The following is a 17,934-nucleotide window of genomic DNA, read 5'->3' as shown; positions in this document are numbered from 1 at the left end:
TCTGAAACAACTTAAAGATATGTGCGTTCAGCTCACAGAGTTTAACCTTACTTTTCATAGAGCAGTTAGGAAACACTCTGTTTGTAAAGGCTGGAAGCGGATATTTGGACCTCTTTCAGGCCTTCGTTGGAAACGGGATTCCTTCATATAATGCTAGACAGAACAATTCTCAGTAACTTCTTAGCGTTGTGTGTATTCAACTCACAGGGTTGAACCTTTCTTTAGAGAGAGCAGATTTGAAACTCTCTTTTTGTGGAATTTGCGGTTGGAGATTTCAAGCGATTTGAGGCCAATGGTAGAAAGGGAAATATCTCCATTTAAAAACTAGACAGAATCATTCTGAGAAACTACTTTGTGATGTGTGCATCCACCTGACAGAGTTTAACCTTTCTTTTCATAGAGCAGTTTGAAAACACTCTGTTTGAAAAGTCTGCAAGTGGATATTTGGAACTCTACGAGGCCTTCGTTGGAAACGGGATTTCTTCATATAATGCAAGACAGAAGAATTCTCAGTAACTTCCTTGTGTTGTGTGTCTTCAGCTCACAGAGTTTAACCTTTCTTTAGACAGAGCATATTTGAAACTCTCTTTTTGTGGAATTTGCAATTGGAGATTTCAAGCGATTTCAGGCCAATGGTAGAAAAGGAAATATCTTCGTTTAAAAACTAGACAGAATCATTTTCAGAAACTAGTTTGTGATGTGTGCCTTCAACTGACAGAGTTTAACGTTTCTTTTCACAGAGCAGTTTGGAAGCACTCTCTTTGTAAAGTCTGCAAGTGGACACTTGGACCTCTTTGAGGCCTTCGTTGGAAGGGGTATTTCTTCACAAAATGCTAGACAGAGGAATTCTCAGTAACTTTTTTGTGTGTGTGTATTCAACTCACAGAGTTGAACCTTCCTTTAGACAGAGTAGATTTGAAACACTCTTTTTGTTTAATTTACATGTGGAGATTTCAAGCGAATTGAGGCCAATGACAGAAAAGGAAATATCTTCTTTTAAAAAGTAGACAGAATCATTCTCTGAAACAACTTAATGATTTGTGCGTTCAGCCCACAGAGTTTAACATTTCTTTTCATAGAGCAGTTTGAAAACACTCTGTTTGTAAAGTCTGCCAGGGGATATTTGGGCCTTTACCAGGCCTTCGTTGGAAACGGGATTTCTTCATACAATGCAAGACAGAAGACTTCTCAGTAACTTCCTTGTGTTGTGTGTATTCAGCTCACAGAGTTGAACCTTTCTTTAGACAGAGCATATTTGATACATTCTTTTTTTAGAATTTGCAATTGGAGATTTCAAGCGATTTCAGGCCAATGGTAGAAAAGGAAATATCTTCGTATAAAAACTAGACAGACTCATTCTCTGAAACAACTTAAAGATATGTGCGTTCAGCTCACAGAGTTTAACCTTACTTTTCATAGAGCAGTTAGGAAACACTCTGTTTGTAAAGTCTGGAAGCGGATATTTGGACCTCTTTCAGGCCTTCGTTGGAAACGGGATTCCTTCATATAATGCTAGACAGAACAATTCTCAGTAACTTCTTAGCGTTGTGTGTATTCAACTCACAGGGTTGAACCTTTCTTTAGAGAGAGCAGATTTGAAACTCTCTTTTTGTGGAATTTACAGTTGGAGATTTCAAGCGATTTGAGGCCAATGGTAGAAAGGGAAATATCTTCGTTTAAAAACTAGACAGAATCATTCTCTGAAACAACGTAATGATTTGTGCGTTCAGCTAACAGAGTTTAACCTTTCTTTTCATAGAGCAGTTTGAAAACACTCTTTTTGTAAAGTCTGCAAGTGGATATTTGGACCTCTTTGAAGCCTTCGTTGGAAGCGGGATTTCTTCATAAAATGGTAGACAGAAGAATTCTCAGTAACTTCTTTGTGTGTGTGTATTCAAATCACAGAGTTGAACCTTCCTTTAGACAGAGTAGATTTGAAACACTCTTTTTGTTTAATTTACATGTGGAGATTTCAAGCGATTTGAGGCCAATGACAGAAAAGGAAATATCTTCGTTTAAAAACTAGACAGAATCATTCTCTGAAACAACTTAATGATTTGTGCGTTCAGCTCACAGACTTTAACCTTTCTTTTCATAGAGCAGTTTGAAAACACTCTGTTTGTAAAGTCTGCAAGTGGATATTTGGACCTTTACGAGGCCTTCGTTGGAAACGGTATTTCTTCGTATAATGCAAGACAGAAGATTTCTCAGTAACTTCCTTGTGTTGTGTGTATTCAGCTCACAGAGTTGGACATTTGTTTAGGGAGAGCATATATGAAACTTTCTCCTTTTGGAATTTGCAATTGGAGATTTCAAGGGATTTCAGGTCAATGGAAGAAAAGGAAATATCTTCGTTTAAAAACTAGACAGAATCATTTTCAGAAACTAGTTTCTGATGTGTGCCTTCAACTGACAGAGTTTAACTTTTCTTTTCACAGTGCAGTTTGGAAGCACTCTCTTTGTAAAGTCTGCAAGTGGATATTTGGACCTCTTTGAGGCCTTCGTTGGAAGCGGGATTTCTTCATAAAATGCTAGACAGAGGAATTCTCAGTAACTTCTTTGTGTTTGTGTATTCAACTCACAGAGTTGAACATTCCTTTAGAAAGAGTAGATTTGAAACCCTCTTTTTGTAGAAATTACATGTGGAGATTTCAAGCGAATTGAGGTCAGTGACAGAAAACGAAATATGTTTGTTTAAAAAGTAGACAGAATCATTCTCAGAAACTACTTTGTGATGTGTGCATCCACCTGACAAAGCATATCCTTATTTTTCATAGAGCAGTTTGAAAACACTCTGTTTGTAAAATCTGCAAGTGTATATTTGGACCCCTTAGAGGCCTTCGTTGGAAACGGTATTTCTTCATATAATGCTACACAGAAGAATTTTCAGTAACTTCTTTGTGTTGTGTGTATTCACCTCACAGACTTGAACCTTTCTTTAGACAGAGCAGATTTGAAACTCTGTTTTTGTGGATTTTGCAATTGGAGATTTCAAGCGATTTGAGGCCAATGGTAGAAAAGGAAATATCTTCGTTTAAAAACCAGACAGAATCATTTTTAGAAACTAGTTTCTGATCTGTGCCTTCAATTGACAGAGTTTAACGTTTCTTTTCAAAGAGCAGTTTGGAAGCACTCTCTTTGTAAAGTCTGCAAGTGGATATTTGGACCTCTTTGAGGCCTTCGTTGGAAACGTTATTTCTTCATATAATGCTAGACAGAAGAATTTTCAGTAACTTCTTTGTGTTGTGTGTATTCAGCTCACAGAGTTGAACCTTTCTTTAGACAGAGCAGATTTGAAACTCTCTTTTTGTGGGTTTTGCAATTGGAGATTTCAAGAGATTTGAGGCCAATGACAGAAAAGGAAATATCTTCTTTTAAAAAGGAGACAGAATCATTCTCTGAAACAACTTAATGATTTGTGCGTTCAGCTCACAGAGTTTAACATTTCTTTTCATAGAGCAGTTTGAAAACACTCTGTTTGTAAAGTCTGCAAGTGGATATTCGGGCTTTTACCAGGCCTTCGTTGGATACGGGATTTCTTCATATAATGCAAGACAGAAGATTTCCCAGTAACTTCCTTGTGTTGTGTGTATTCAGCTCACAGAGTTGAACCTTTCTTTAGACAGAGCATATTTGATACATTCTTTTTTTAGAATTTGCAATTGGAGATTTCAAGCGATTTCAGGCCAATGGTAGAAAAGGAAATATCTTCGTATAAAAACTAGACAGACTCATTCTCTGAAACAACTTAAAGATATGTGCGTTCAGCTCACAGAGTTTAACCTTACTTTTCATAGAGCAGTTAGGAAACACTCTGTTTGTAAAGGCTGGAAGCGGATATTTGGACCTCTTTCAGGCCTTCGTTGGAAACGGGATTCCTTCATATAATGCTAGACAGAACAATTCTCAGTAACTTCTTAGCGTTGTGTGTATTCAACTCACAGGGTTGAACCTTTCTTTAGAGAGAGCAGATTTGAAACTCTCTTTTTGTGGAATTTGCGGTTGGAGATTTCAAGCGATTTGAGGCCAATGGTATAAAGGGAAATATCTCCATTTAAAAACTAGACAGAATCATTCTGAGAAACTACTTTGTGATGTGTGCATCCACCTGACAGAGTTTAACCTTTCTTTTCATAGAGCAGTTTGAAAACACTCTGTTTGAAAAGTCTGCAAGTGGATATTTGGAACTCTACGAGGCCTTCGTTGGAAACGGGATTTCTTCATATAATGCAAGACAGAAGAATTCTCAGTAACTTCCTTGTGTTGTGTGTCTTCAGCTCACAGAGTTTAACCTTTCTTTAGACAGAGCATATTTGAAACTCTCTTTTTGTGGAATTTGCAATTGGAGATTTCAAGCGATTTCAGGCCAATGGTAGAAAAGGAAATATCTTCGTTTAAAAACTAGACAGAATCATTTTCAGAAACTAGTTTGTGATGTGTGCCTTCAACTGACAGAGTTTAACGTTTCTTTTCACAGAGCAGTTTGGAAGCACTCTCTTTGTAAAGTCTGCAAGTGGACACTTGGACCTCTTTGAGGCCTTCGTTGGAAGGGGTATTTCTTCACAAAATGCTAGACAGAGGAATTCTCAGTAACTTTTTTGTGTGTGTGTATTCAACTCACAGAGTTGAACCTTCCTTTAGACAGAGTAGATTTGAAACACTCTTTTTGTTTAATTTACATGTGGAGATTTCAAGCGAATTGAGGCCAATGACAGAAAAGGAAATATCTTCTTTTAAAAAGTAGACAGAATCATTCTCTGAAACAACTTAATGATTTGTGCGTTCAGCCCACAGAGTTTAACATTTCTTTTCATAGAGCAGTTTGAAAACACTCTGTTTGTAAAGTCTGCCAGGGGATATTTGGGCCTTTACCAGGCCTTCGTTGGAAACGGGATTTCTTCATACAATGCAAGACAGAAGACTTCTCAGTAACTTCCTTGTGTTGTGTGTATTCAGCTCACAGAGTTGAACCTTTCTTTAGACAGAGCATATTTGATACATTCTTTTTTTAGAATTTGCAATTGGAGATTTCAAGCGATTTCAGGCCAATGGTAGAAAAGGAAATATCTTCGTATAAAAACTAGACAGACTCATTCTCTGAAACAACTTAAAGATATGTGCGTTCAGCTCACAGAGTTTAACCTTACTTTTCATAGAGCAGTTAGGAAACACTCTGTTTGTAAAGTCTGGAAGCGGATATTTGGACCTCTTTCAGGCCTTCGTTGGAAACGGGATTCCTTCATATAATGCTAGACAGAACAATTCTCAGTAACTTCTTAGCGTTGTGTGTATTCAACTCACAGGGTTGAACCTTTCTTTAGAGAGAGCAGATTTGAAACTCTCTTTTTGTGGAATTTACAGTTGGAGATTTCAAGCGATTTGAGGCCAATGGTAGAAAGGGAAATATCTTCGTTTAAAAACTAGACAGAATCATTCTCTGAAACAACGTAATGATTTGTGCGTTCAGCTAACAGAGTTTAACCTTTCTTTTCATAGAGCAGTTTGAAAACACTCTTTTTGTAAAGTCTGCAAGTGGATATTTGGACCTCTTTGAAGCCTTCGTTGGAAGCGGGATTTCTTCATAAAATGGTAGACAGAAGAATTCTCAGTAACTTCTTTGTGTGTGTGTATTCAAATCACAGAGTTGAACCTTCCTTTAGACAGAGTAGATTTGAAACACTCTTTTTGTTTAATTTACATGTGGAGATTTCAAGCGAATTGAGGCCAACGACAGAAAAGGAAATATCTTCGTTTAAAAACTAGACAGAATCATTCTCTGAAACAACTTAATGATTTGTGCGTTCAGCTCACAGACTTTAACCTTTCTTTTCATAGAGCAGTTTGAAAACACTCTGTTTGTAAAGTCTGCAAGTGGATATTTGGACCTTTACGAGGCCTTCGTTGGAAACGGTATTTCTTCGTATAATGCAAGACAGAAGATTTCTCAGTAACTTCCTTGTGTTGTGTGTATTCAGCTCACAGAGTTGGACATTTGTTTAGGGAGAGCATATATGAAACTTTCTCCTTTTGGAATTTGCAATTGGAGATTTCAAGGGATTTCAGGTCAATGGAAGAAAAGGAAATATCTTCGTTTAAAAACTAGACAGAATCATTTTCAGAAACTAGTTTCTGATGTGTGCCTTCAACTGACAGAGTTTAACTTTTCTTTTCACAGTGCAGTTTGGAAGCACTCTCTTTGTAAAGTCTGCAAGTGGATATTTGGACCTCTTTGAGGCCTTCGTTGGAAGCGGGATTTCTTCATAAAATGCTAGACAGAGGAATTCTCAGTAACTTCTTTGTGTTTGTGTATTCAACTCACAGAGTTGAACATTCCTTTAGAAAGAGTAGATTTGAAACCCTCTTTTTGTAGAAATTACATGTGGAGATTTCAAGCGAATTGAGGTCAGTGACAGAAAACGAAATATGTTTGTTTAAAAAGTAGACAGAATCATTCTCAGAAACTACTTTGTGATGTGTGCATCCACCTGACAAAGCATATCCTTATTTTTCATAGAGCAGTTTGAAAACACTCTGTTTGTAAAATCTGCAAGTGTATATTTGGACCCCTTAGAGGCCTTCGTTGGAAACGGTATTTCTTCATATAATGCTACACAGAAGAATTTTCAGTAACTTCTTTGTGTTGTGTGTATTCACCTCACAGACTTGAACCTTTCTTTAGACAGAGCAGATTTGAAACTCTGTTTTTGTGGATTTTGCAATTGGAGATTTCAAACGATTTGAGGCCAATGGTAGAAAAGGAAATATCTTCGTTTAAAAACCAGACAGAATCATTTTTAGAAACTAGTTTCTGATCTGTGCCTTCAATTGACAGAGTTTAACGTTTCTTTTCACAGAGCAGTTTGGAAGCACTCTCTTTGTAAAGTCTGCAAGTGGATATTTGGACGTCTTTGAGGCCTTCGTTGGAAACGTTATTTCTTCATATAATGCTAGACAGAAGAATTTTCAGTAACTTCTTTGTGTTGTGTGTATTCAGCTCACAGAGTTGAACCTTTCTTTAGACAGAGCAGATTTGAAACTCTCTTTTTGTGGGTTTTGCAATTGGAGATTTCAAGAGATTTGAGGCCAATGACAGAAAAGGAAATATCTTCTTTTAAAAAGGAGACAGAATCATTCTCTGAAACAACTTAATGATTTGTGCGTTCAGCTCACAGAGTTTAACATTTCTTTTCATAGAGCAGTTTGAAAACACTCTGTTTGTAAAGTCTGCAAGTGGATATTCGGGCTTTTACCAGGCCTTCGTTGGATACGGGATTTCTTCATATAATGCAAGACAGAAGATTTCCCAGTAACTTCCTTGTGTTGTGTGTATTCAGCTCACAGAGTTGAACCTTTCTTTAGACAGAGCATATTTGATACATTCTTTTTTTAGAATTTGCAATTGGAGATTTCAAGCGATTTCAGGCCAATGGTAGAAAAGGAAATATCTTCGTATAAAAACTAGACAGACTCATTCTCTGAAACAACTTAAAGATATGTGCGTTCAGCTCACAGAGTTTAACCTTACTTTTCATAGAGCAGTTAGGAAACACTCTGTTTGTAAAGTCTGGAAGCGGATATTTGGACCTCTTTCAGGCCTTCGTTGGAAACGGGATTCCTTCATATAATGCTAGACAGAACAATTCTCAGTAACTTCTTAGCGTTGTGTGTATTCAACTCACAGGGTTGAACCTTTCTTTAGAGAGAGCAGATTTGAAACTCTCTTTTTGTGGAATTTACAGTTGGAGATTTCAAGCGATTTGAGGCCAATGGTAGAAAGGGAAATATCTTCGTTTAAAAACTAGACAGAATCATTCTCTGAAACAACGTAATGATTTGTGCGTTCAGCTAACAGAGTTTAACCTTTCTCTTCATAGAGCAGTTTGAAAACACTCTTTTTGTAAAGTCTGCAAGTGGATATTTGGACCTCTTTGAAGCCTTCGTTGGAAGCGGGATTTCTTCATAAAATGGTAGACAGAAGAATTCTCAGTAACTTCTTTGTGTGTGTGTATTCAAATCACAGAGTTGAACCTTCCTTTAGACAGAGTAGATTTGAAACACTCTTTTTGTTTAATTTACATGTGGAGATTTCAAGCGAATTGAGGCCAATGACAGAAAAGGAAATATCTTCGTTTAAAAACTAGACAGAATCATTCTCTGAAACAACTTAATGATTTGTGCGTTCAGCTCACAGACTTTAACCTTTCTTTTCATAGAGCAGTTTGAAAACACTCTGTTTGTAAAGTCTGCAAGTGGATATTTGGACCTTTACGAGGCCTTCGTTGGAAACGGTATTTCTTCGTATAATGCAAGACAGAAGATTTCTCAGTAACTTCCTTGTGTTGTGTGTATTCAGCTCACAGAGTTGGACATTTGTTTAGGGAGAGCATATATGAAACTTTCTCCTTTTGGAATTTGCAATTGGAGATTTCAAGGGATTTCAGGTCAATGGAAGAAAAGGAAATATCTTCGTTTAAAAACTAGACAGAATCATTTTCAGAAACTAGTTTCTGATGTGTGCCTTCAACTGACAGAGTTTAACTTTTCTTTTCACAGTGCAGTTTGGAAGCACTCTCTTTGTAAAGTCTGCAAGTGGATATTTGGACCTCTTTGAGGCCTTCGTTGGAAGCGGGATTTCTTCATAAAATGCTAGACAGAGGAATTCTCAGTAACTTCTTTGTGTTTGTGTATTCAACTCACAGAGTTGAACATTCCTTTAGAAAGAGTAGATTTGAAACCCTCTTTTTGTAGAAATTACATGTGGAGATTTCAAGCGAATTGAGGTCAGTGACAGAAAACGAAATATGTTTGTTTAAAAAGTAGACAGAATCATTCTCAGAAACTACTTTGTGATGTGTGCATCCACCTGACAAAGCATATCCTTATTTTTCATAGAGCAGTTTGAAAACACTCTGTTTGTAAAATCTGCAAGTGTATATTTGGACCCCTTAGAGGCCTTCGTTGGAAACGGTATTTCTTCATATAATGCTACACAGAAGAATTTTCAGTAACTTCTTTGTGTTGTGTGTATTCACCTCACAGACTTGAACCTTTCTTTAGACAGAGCAGATTTGAAACTCTGTTTTTGTGGATTTTGCAATTGGAGATTTCAAGCGATTTGAGGCCAATGGTAGAAAAGGAAATATCTTCGTTTAAAAACCAGACAGAATCATTTTTAGAAACTAGTTTCTGATCTGTGCCTTCAATTGACAGAGTTTAACGTTTCTTTTCAAAGAGCAGTTTGGAAGCACTCTCTTTGTAAAGTCTGCAAGTGGATATTTGGACCTCTTTGAGGCCTTCGTTGGAAACGTTATTTCTTCATATAATGCTAGACAGAAGAATTTTCAGTAACTTCTTTGTGTTGTGTGTATTCAGCTCACAGAGTTGAACCTTTCTTTAGACAGAGCAGATTTGAAACTCTCTTTTTGTGGGTTTTGCAATTGGAGATTTCAAGAGATTTGAGGCCAATGACAGAAAAGGAAATATCTTCTTTTAAAAAGGAGACAGAATCATTCTCTGAAACAACTTAATGATTTGTGCGTTCAGCTCACAGAGTTTAACATTTCTTTTCATAGAGCAGTTTGAAAACACTCTGTTTGTAAAGTCTGCAAGTGGATATTCGGGCCTTTACCAGGCCTTCGTTGGATACGGGATTTGTTCATATAATGCAAGACAGAAGATTTCCCAGTAACTTCCTTGTGTTGTGTGTATTCAGCTCACAGAGTTGAACCTTTCTTTAGACAGAGCATATTTGATACATTCTTTTTTTAGAATTTGCAATTGGAGATTTCAAGCGATTTCAGGCCAATGGTAGAAAAGGAAATATCTTCGTATAAAAACTAGACAGACTCATTCTCTGAAACAACTTAAAGATATGTGCGTTCAGCTCACAGAGTTTAACCTTACTTTTCATAGAGCAGTTAGGAAACACTCTGTTTGTAAAGGCTGGAAGCGGATATTTGGACCTCTTTCAGGCCTTCGTTGGAAACGGGATTCCTTCATATAATGCTAGACAGAACAATTCTCAGTAACTTCTTAGCGTTGTGTGTATTCAACTCACAGGGTTGAACCTTTCTTTAGAGAGAGCAGATTTGAAACTCTCTTTTTGTGGAATTTGCGGTTGGAGATTTCAAGCGATTTGAGGCCAATGGTAGAAAGGGAAATATCTCCATTTAAAAACTAGACAGAATCATTCTGAGAAACTACTTTGTGATGTGTGCATCCACCTGACAGAGTTTAACCTTTCTTTTCATAGAGCAGTTTGAAAACACTCTGTTTGAAAAGTCTGCAAGTGGATATTTGGAAATCTACGAGGCCTTCGTTGGAAACGGGATTTCTTCATATAATGCAAGACAGAAGAATTCTCAGTAACTTCCTTGTGTTGTGTGTCTTCAGCTCACAGAGTTTAACCTTTCTTTAGACAGAGCATATTTGAAACTCTCTTTTTGTGGAATTTGCAATTGGAGATTTCAAGCGATTTCAGGCCAATGGTAGAAAAGGAAATATCTTCGTTTAAAAACTAGACAGAATCATTTTCAGAAACTAGTTTGTGATGTGTGCCTTCAACTGACAGAGTTTAACGTTTCTTTTCACAGAGCAGTTTGGAAGCACTCTCTTTGTAAAGTCTGCAAGTGGACACTTGGACCTCTTTGAGGCCTTCGTTGGAAGGGGTATTTCTTCACAAAATGCTAGACAGAGGAATTCTCAGTAACTTTTTTGTGTGTGTGTATTCAACTCACAGAGTTGAACCTTCCTTTAGACAGAGTAGATTTGAAACACTCTTTTTGTTTAATTTACATGTGGAGATTTCAAGCGAATTGAGGCCAATGACAGAAAAGGAAATATCTTCTTTTAAAAAGTAGACAGAATCATTCTCTGAAACAACTTAATGATTTGTGCGTTCAGCCCACAGAGTTTAACATTTCTTTTCATAGAGCAGTTTGAAAACACTCTGTTTGTAAAGTCTGCCAGGGGATATTTGGGCCTTTACCAGGCCTTCGTTGGAAACGGGATTTCTTCATACAATGCAAGACAGAAGACTTCTCAGTAACTTCCTTGTGTTGTGTGTATTCAGCTCACAGAGTTGAACCTTTCTTTAGACAGAGCATATTTGATACATTCTTTTTTTAGAATTTGCAATTGGAGATTTCAAGCGATTTCAGGCCAATGGTAGAAAAGGAAATATCTTCGTATAAAAACTAGACAGACTCATTCTCTGAAACAACTTAAAGATATGTGCGTTCAGCTCACAGAGTTTAACCTTACTTTTCATAGAGCAGTTAGGAAACACTCTGTTTGTAAAGTCTGGAAGCGGATATTTGGACCTCTTTCAGGCCTTCGTTGGAAACGGGATTCCTTCATATAATGCTAGACAGAACAATTCTCAGTAACTTCTTAGCGTTGTGTGTATTCAACTCACAGGGTTGAACCTTTCTTTAGAGAGAGCAGATTTGAAACTCTCTTTTTGTGGAATTTACAGTTGGAGATTTCAAGCGATTTGAGGCCAATGGTAGAAAGGGAAATATCTTCGTTTAAAAACTAGACAGAATCATTCTCTGAAACAACGTAATGATTTGTGCGTTCAGCTAACAGAGTTTAACCTTTCTTTTCATAGAGCAGTTTGAAAACACTCTTTTTGTAAAGTCTGCAAGTGGATATTTGGACCTCTTTGAAGCCTTCGTTGGAAGCGGGATTTCTTCATAAAATGGTAGACAGAAGAATTCTCAGTAACTTCTTTGTGTGTGTGTATTCAAATCACAGAGTTGAACCTTCCTTTAGACAGAGTAGATTTGAAACACTCTTTTTGTTTAATTTACATGTGGAGATTTCAAGCGATTTGAGGCCAATGACAGAAAAGGAAATATCTTCGTTTAAAAACTAGACAGAATCATTCTCTGAAACAACTTAATGATTTGTGCGTTCAGCTCACAGACTTTAACCTTTCTTTTCATAGAGCAGTTTGAAAACACTCTGTTTGTAAAGTCTGCAAGTGGATATTTGGACCTTTACGAGGCCTTCGTTGGAAACGGTATTTCTTCGTATAATGCAAGACAGAAGATTTCTCAGTAACTTCCTTGTGTTGTGTGTATTCAGCTCACAGAGTTGGACATTTGTTTAGGGAGAGCATATATGAAACTTTCTCCTTTTGGAATTTGCAATTGGAGATTTCAAGGGATTTCATGTCAATGGAAGAAAAGGAAATATCTTCGTTTAAAAACTAGACAGAATCATTTTCAGAAACTAGTTTCTGATGTGTGCCTTCAACTGACAGAGTTTAACTTTTCTTTTCACAGTGCAGTTTGGAAGCACTCTCTTTGTAAAGTCTGCAAGTGGATATTTGGACCTCTTTGAGGCCTTCGTTGGAAGCGGGATTTCTTCATAAAATGCTAGACAGAGGAATTCTCAGTAACTTCTTTGTGTTTGTGTATTCAACTCACAGAGTTGAACATTCCTTTAGAAAGAGTAGATTTGAAACCCTCTTTTTGTAGAAATTACATGTGGAGATTTCAAGCGAATTGAGGTCAGTGACAGAAAACGAAATATGTTTGTTTAAAAAGTAGACAGAATCATTCTCAGAAACTACTTTGTGATGTGTGCATCCACCTGACAAAGCATATCCTTATTTTTCATAGAGCAGTTTGAAAACACTCTGTTTGTAAAATCTGCAAGTGTATATTTGGACCCCTTAGAGGCCTTCGTTGGAAACGGTATTTCTTCATATAATGCTACACAGAAGAATTTTCAGTAACTTCTTTGTGTTGTGTGTATTCACCTCACAGACTTGAACCTTTCTTTAGACAGAGCAGATTTGAAACTCTGTTTTTGTGGATTTTGCAATTGGAGATTTCAAGCGATTTGAGGCCAATGGTAGAAAAGGAAATATCTTCGTTTAAAAACCAGACAGAATCATTTTTAGAAACTAGTTTCTGATCTGTGCCTTCAATTGACAGAGTTTAACGTTTCTTTTCACAGAGCAGTTTGGAAGCACTCTCTTTGTAAAGTCTGCAAGTGGATATTTGGACCTCTTTGAGGCCTTCGTTGGAAACGTTATTTCTTCATATAATGCTAGACAGAAGAATTTTCAGTAACTTCTTTGTGTTGTGTGTATTCAGCTCACAGAGTTGAACCTTTCTTTAGACAGAGCAGATTTGAAACTCTCTTTTTGTGGGTTTTGCAATTGGAGATTTCAAGAGATTTGAGGCCAATGACAGAAAAGGAAATATCTTCTTTTAAAAAGGAGACAGAATCATTCTCTGAAACAACTTAATGATTTGTGCGTTCAGCTCACAGAGTTTAACATTTCTTTTCATAGAGCAGTTTGAAAACACTCTGTTTGTAAAGTCTGCAAGTGGATATTCGGGCTTTTACCAGGCCTTCGTTGGATACGGGATTTCTTCATATAATGCAAGACAGAAGATTTCCCAGTAACTTCCTTGTGTTGTGTGTATTCAGCTCACAGAGTTGAACCTTTCTTTAGACAGAGCATATTTGATACATTCTTTTTTTAGAATTTGCAATTGGAGATTTCAAGCGATTTCAGGCCAATGGTAGAAAAGGAAATATCTTCGTATAAAAACTAGACAGACTCATTCTCTGAAACAACTTAAAGATATGTGCGTTCAGCTCACAGAGTTTAACCTTACTTTTCATAGAGCAGTTAGGAAACACTCTGTTTGTAAAGTCTGGAAGCGGATATTTGGACCTCTTTCAGGCCTTCGTTGGAAACGGGATTCCTTCATATAATGCTAGACAGAACAATTCTCAGTAACTTCTTAGCGTTGTGTGTATTCAACTCACAGGGTTGAACCTTTCTTTAGAGAGAGCAGATTTGAAACTCTCTTTTTGTGGAATTTACAGTTGGAGATTTCAAGCGATTTGAGGCCAATGGTAGAAAGGGAAATATCTTCGTTTAAAAACTAGACAGAATCATTCTCTGAAACAACGTAATGATTTGTGCGTTCAGCTAACAGAGTTTAACCTTTCTTTTCATAGAGCAGTTTGAAAACACTCTTTTTGTAAAGTCTGCAAGTGGATATTTGGACCTCTTTGAAGCCTTCGTTGGAAGCGGGATTTCTTCATAAAATGGTAGACAGAAGAATTCTCAGTAACTTCTTTGTGTGTGTGTATTCAAATCACAGAGTTGAACCTTCCTTTAGACAGAGTAGATTTGAAACACTCTTTTTGTTTAATTTACATGTGGAGATTTCAAGCGAATTGAGGCCAATGACAGAAAAGGAAATATCTTCGTTTAAAAACTAGACAGAATCATTCTCTGAAACAACTTAATGATTTGTGCGTTCAGCTCACAGACTTTAACCTTTCTTTTCATAGAGCAGTTTGAAAACACTCTGTTTGTAAAGTCTGCAAGTGGATATTTGGACCTTTACGAGGCCTTCGTTGGAAACGGTATTTCTTCGTATAATGCAAGACAGAAGATTTCTCAGTAACTTCCTTGTGTTGTGTGTATTCAGCTCACAGAGTTGGACATTTGTTTAGGGAGAGCATATATGAAACTTTCTCCTTTTGGAATTTGCAATTGGAGATTTCAAGGGATTTCAGGTCAATGGAAGAAAAGGAAATATCTTCGTTTAAAAACTAGACAGAATCATTTTCAGAAACTAGTTTCTGATGTGTGCCTTCAACTGACAGAGTTTAACTTTTCTTTTCACAGTGCAGTTTGGAAGCACTCTCTTTGTAAAGTCTGCAAGTGGATATTTGGACCTCTTTGAGGCCTTCGTTGGAAGCGGGATTTCTTCATAAAATGCTAGACAGAGGAATTCTCAGTAACTTCTTTGTGTTTGTGTATTCAACTCACAGAGTTGAACATTCCTTTAGAAAGAGTAGATTTGAAACCCTCTTTTTGTAGAAATTACATGTGGAGATTTCAAGCGAATTGAGGTCAGTGACAGAAAACGAAATATGTTTGTTTAAAAAGTAGACAGAATCATTCTCAGAAACTACTTTGTGATGTGTGCATCCACCTGACAAAGCATATCCTTATTTTTCATAGAGCAGTTTGAAAACACTCTGTTTGTAAAATCTGCAAGTGTATATTTGGACCCCTTAGAGGCCTTCGTTGGAAACGGTATTTCTTCATATAATGCTACACAGAAGAATTTTCAGTAACTTCTTTGTGTTGTGTGTATTCACCTCACAGACTTGAACCTTTCTTTAGACAGAGCAGATTTGAAACTCTGTTTTTGTGGATTTTGCAATTGGAGATTTCAAGCGATTTGAGGCCAATGGTAGAAAAGGAAATATCTTCGTTTAAAAACCAGACAGAATCATTTTTAGAAACTAGTTTCTGATCTGTGCCTTCAATTGACAGAGTTTAACGTTTCTTTTCACAGAGCAGTTTGGAAGCACTCTCTTTGTAAAGTCTGCAAGTGGATATTTGGACCTCTTTGAGGCCTTCGTTGGAAACGTTATTTCTTCATATAATGCTAGACAGAAGAATTTTCAGTAACTTCTTTGTGTTGTGTGTATTCAGCTCACAGAGTTGAACCTTTCTTTAGACAGAGCAGATTTGAAACTCTCTTTTTGTGGGTTTTGCAATTGGAGATTTCAAGAGATTTGAGGCCAATGACAGAAAAGGAAATATCTTCTTTTAAAAAGGAGACAGAATCATTCTCTGAAACAACTTAATGATTTGTGCGTTCAGCTCACAGAGTTTAACATTTCTTTTCATAGAGCAGTTTGAAAACACTCTGTTTGTAAAGTCTGCAAGTGGATATTCGGGCCTTTACCAGGCCTTCGTTGGATACGGGATTTCTTCATATAATGCAAGACAGAAGATTTCCCAGTAACTTCCTTGTGTTGTGTGTATTCAGCTCACAGAGTTGAACCTTTCTTTAGACAGAGCATATTTGATACATTCTTTTTTTAGAATTTGCAATTGGAGATTTCAAGCGATTTCAGGCCAATGGTAGAAAAGGAAATATCTTCGTATAAAAACTAGACAGACTCATTCTCTGAAACAACTTAAAGATATGTGCGTTCAGCTCACAGAGTTTAACCTTACTTTTCATAGAGCAGTTAGGAAACACTCTGTTTGTAAAGGCTGGAAGCGGATATTTGGACCTCTTTCAGGCGTTCGTTGGAAACGGGATTCCTTCATATAATGCTAGACAGAACAATTCTCAGTAACTTCTTAGCGTTGTGTGTATTCAACTCACAGGGTTGAACCTTTCTTTAGAGAGAGCAGATTTGAAACTCTCTTTTTGTGGAATTTGCGGTTGGAGATTTCAAGCGATTTGAGGCCAATGGTAGAAAGGGAAATATCTCCATTTAAAAACTAGACAGAATCATTCTGAGAAACTACTTTGTGATGTGTGCATCCACCTGACAGAGTTTAACCTTTCTTTTCATAGAGCAGTTTGAAAACACTCTGTTTGAAAAGTCTGCAAGTGGATATTTGGAAATCTACGAGGCCTTCGTTGGAAACGGGATTTCTTCATATAATGCAAGACAGAAGAATTCTCAGTAACTTCCTTGTGTTGTGTGTCTTCAGCTCACAGAGTTTAACCTTTCTTTAGACAGAGCATATTTGAAACTCTCTTTTTGTGGAATTTGCAATTGGAGATTTCAAGCGATTTCAGGCCAATGGTAGAAAAGGAAATATCTTCGTTTAAAAACTAGACAGAATCATTTTCAGAAACTAGTTTGTGATGTGTGCCTTCAACTGACAGAGTTTAACGTTTCTTTTCACAGAGCAGTTTGGAAGCACTCTCTTTGTAAAGTCTGCAAGTGGACACTTGGACCTCTTTGAGGCCTTCGTTGGAAGGGGTATTTCTTCACAAAATGCTAGACAGAGGAATTCTCAGTAACTTTTTTGTGTGTGTGTATTCAACTCACAGAGTTGAACCTTCCTTTAGACAGAGTAGATTTGAAACACTCTTTTTGTTTAATTTACATGTGGAGATTTCAAGCGAATTGAGGCCAATGACAGAAAAGGAAATATCTTCTTTTAAAAAGTAGACAGAATCATTCTCTGAAACAACTTAATGATTTGTGCGTTCAGCCCACAGAGTTTAACATTTCTTTTCATAGAGCAGTTTGAAAACACTCTGTTTGTAAAGTCTGCCAGGGGATATTTGGGCCTTTACCAGGCCTTCGTTGGAAACGGGATTTCTTCATACAATGCAAGACAGAAGACTTCTCAGTAACTTCCTTGTGTTGTGTGTATTCAGCTCACAGAGTTGAACCTTTCTTTAGACAGAGCATATTTGATACATTCTTTTTTTAGAATTTGCAATTGGAGATTTCAAGCGATTTCAGGCCAATGGTAGAAAAGGAAATATCTTCGTATAAAAACTAGACAGACTCATTCTCTGAAACAACTTAAAGATATGTGCGTTCAGCTCACAGAGTTTAACCTTACTTTTCATAGAGCAGTTAGGAAACACTCTGTTTGTAAAGTCTGGAAGCGGATATTTGGACCTCTTTCAGGCCTTCGTTGGAAACGGGATTCCTTCATATAATGCTAGACAGAACAATTCTCAGTAACTTCTTAGCGTTGTGTGTATTCAACTCACAGGGTTGAACCTTTCTTTAGAGAGAGCAGATTTGAAACTCTCTTTTTGTGGAATTTACAGTTGGAGATTTCAAGCGATTTGAGGCCAATGGTAGAAAGGGAAATATCTTCGTTTAAAAACTAGACAGAATCATTCTCTGAAACAACGTAATGATTTGTGCGTTCAGCTAACAGAGTTTAACCTTTCTTTTCATAGAGCAGTTTGAAAACACTCTTTTTGTAAAGTCTGCAAGTGGATATTTGGACCTCTTTGAAGCCTTCGTTGGAAGCGGGATTTCTTCATAAAATGGTAGACAGAAGAATTCTCAGTAACTTCTTTGTGTGTGTGTATTCAAATCACAGAGTTGAACCTTCCTTTAGACAGAGTAGATTTGAAACACTCTTTTTGTTTAATTTACATGTGG

Source organism: Pan paniscus, chromosome 15 (genome assembly GCF_029289425.2).
Source record: "Pan paniscus chromosome 15, NHGRI_mPanPan1-v2.0_pri, whole genome shotgun sequence".
In the NCBI taxonomy this organism is placed as follows: Eukaryota; Metazoa; Chordata; class Mammalia; order Primates; family Hominidae; genus Pan; species Pan paniscus.
Note: the sequence above shows the minus strand (reverse complement) of the source record.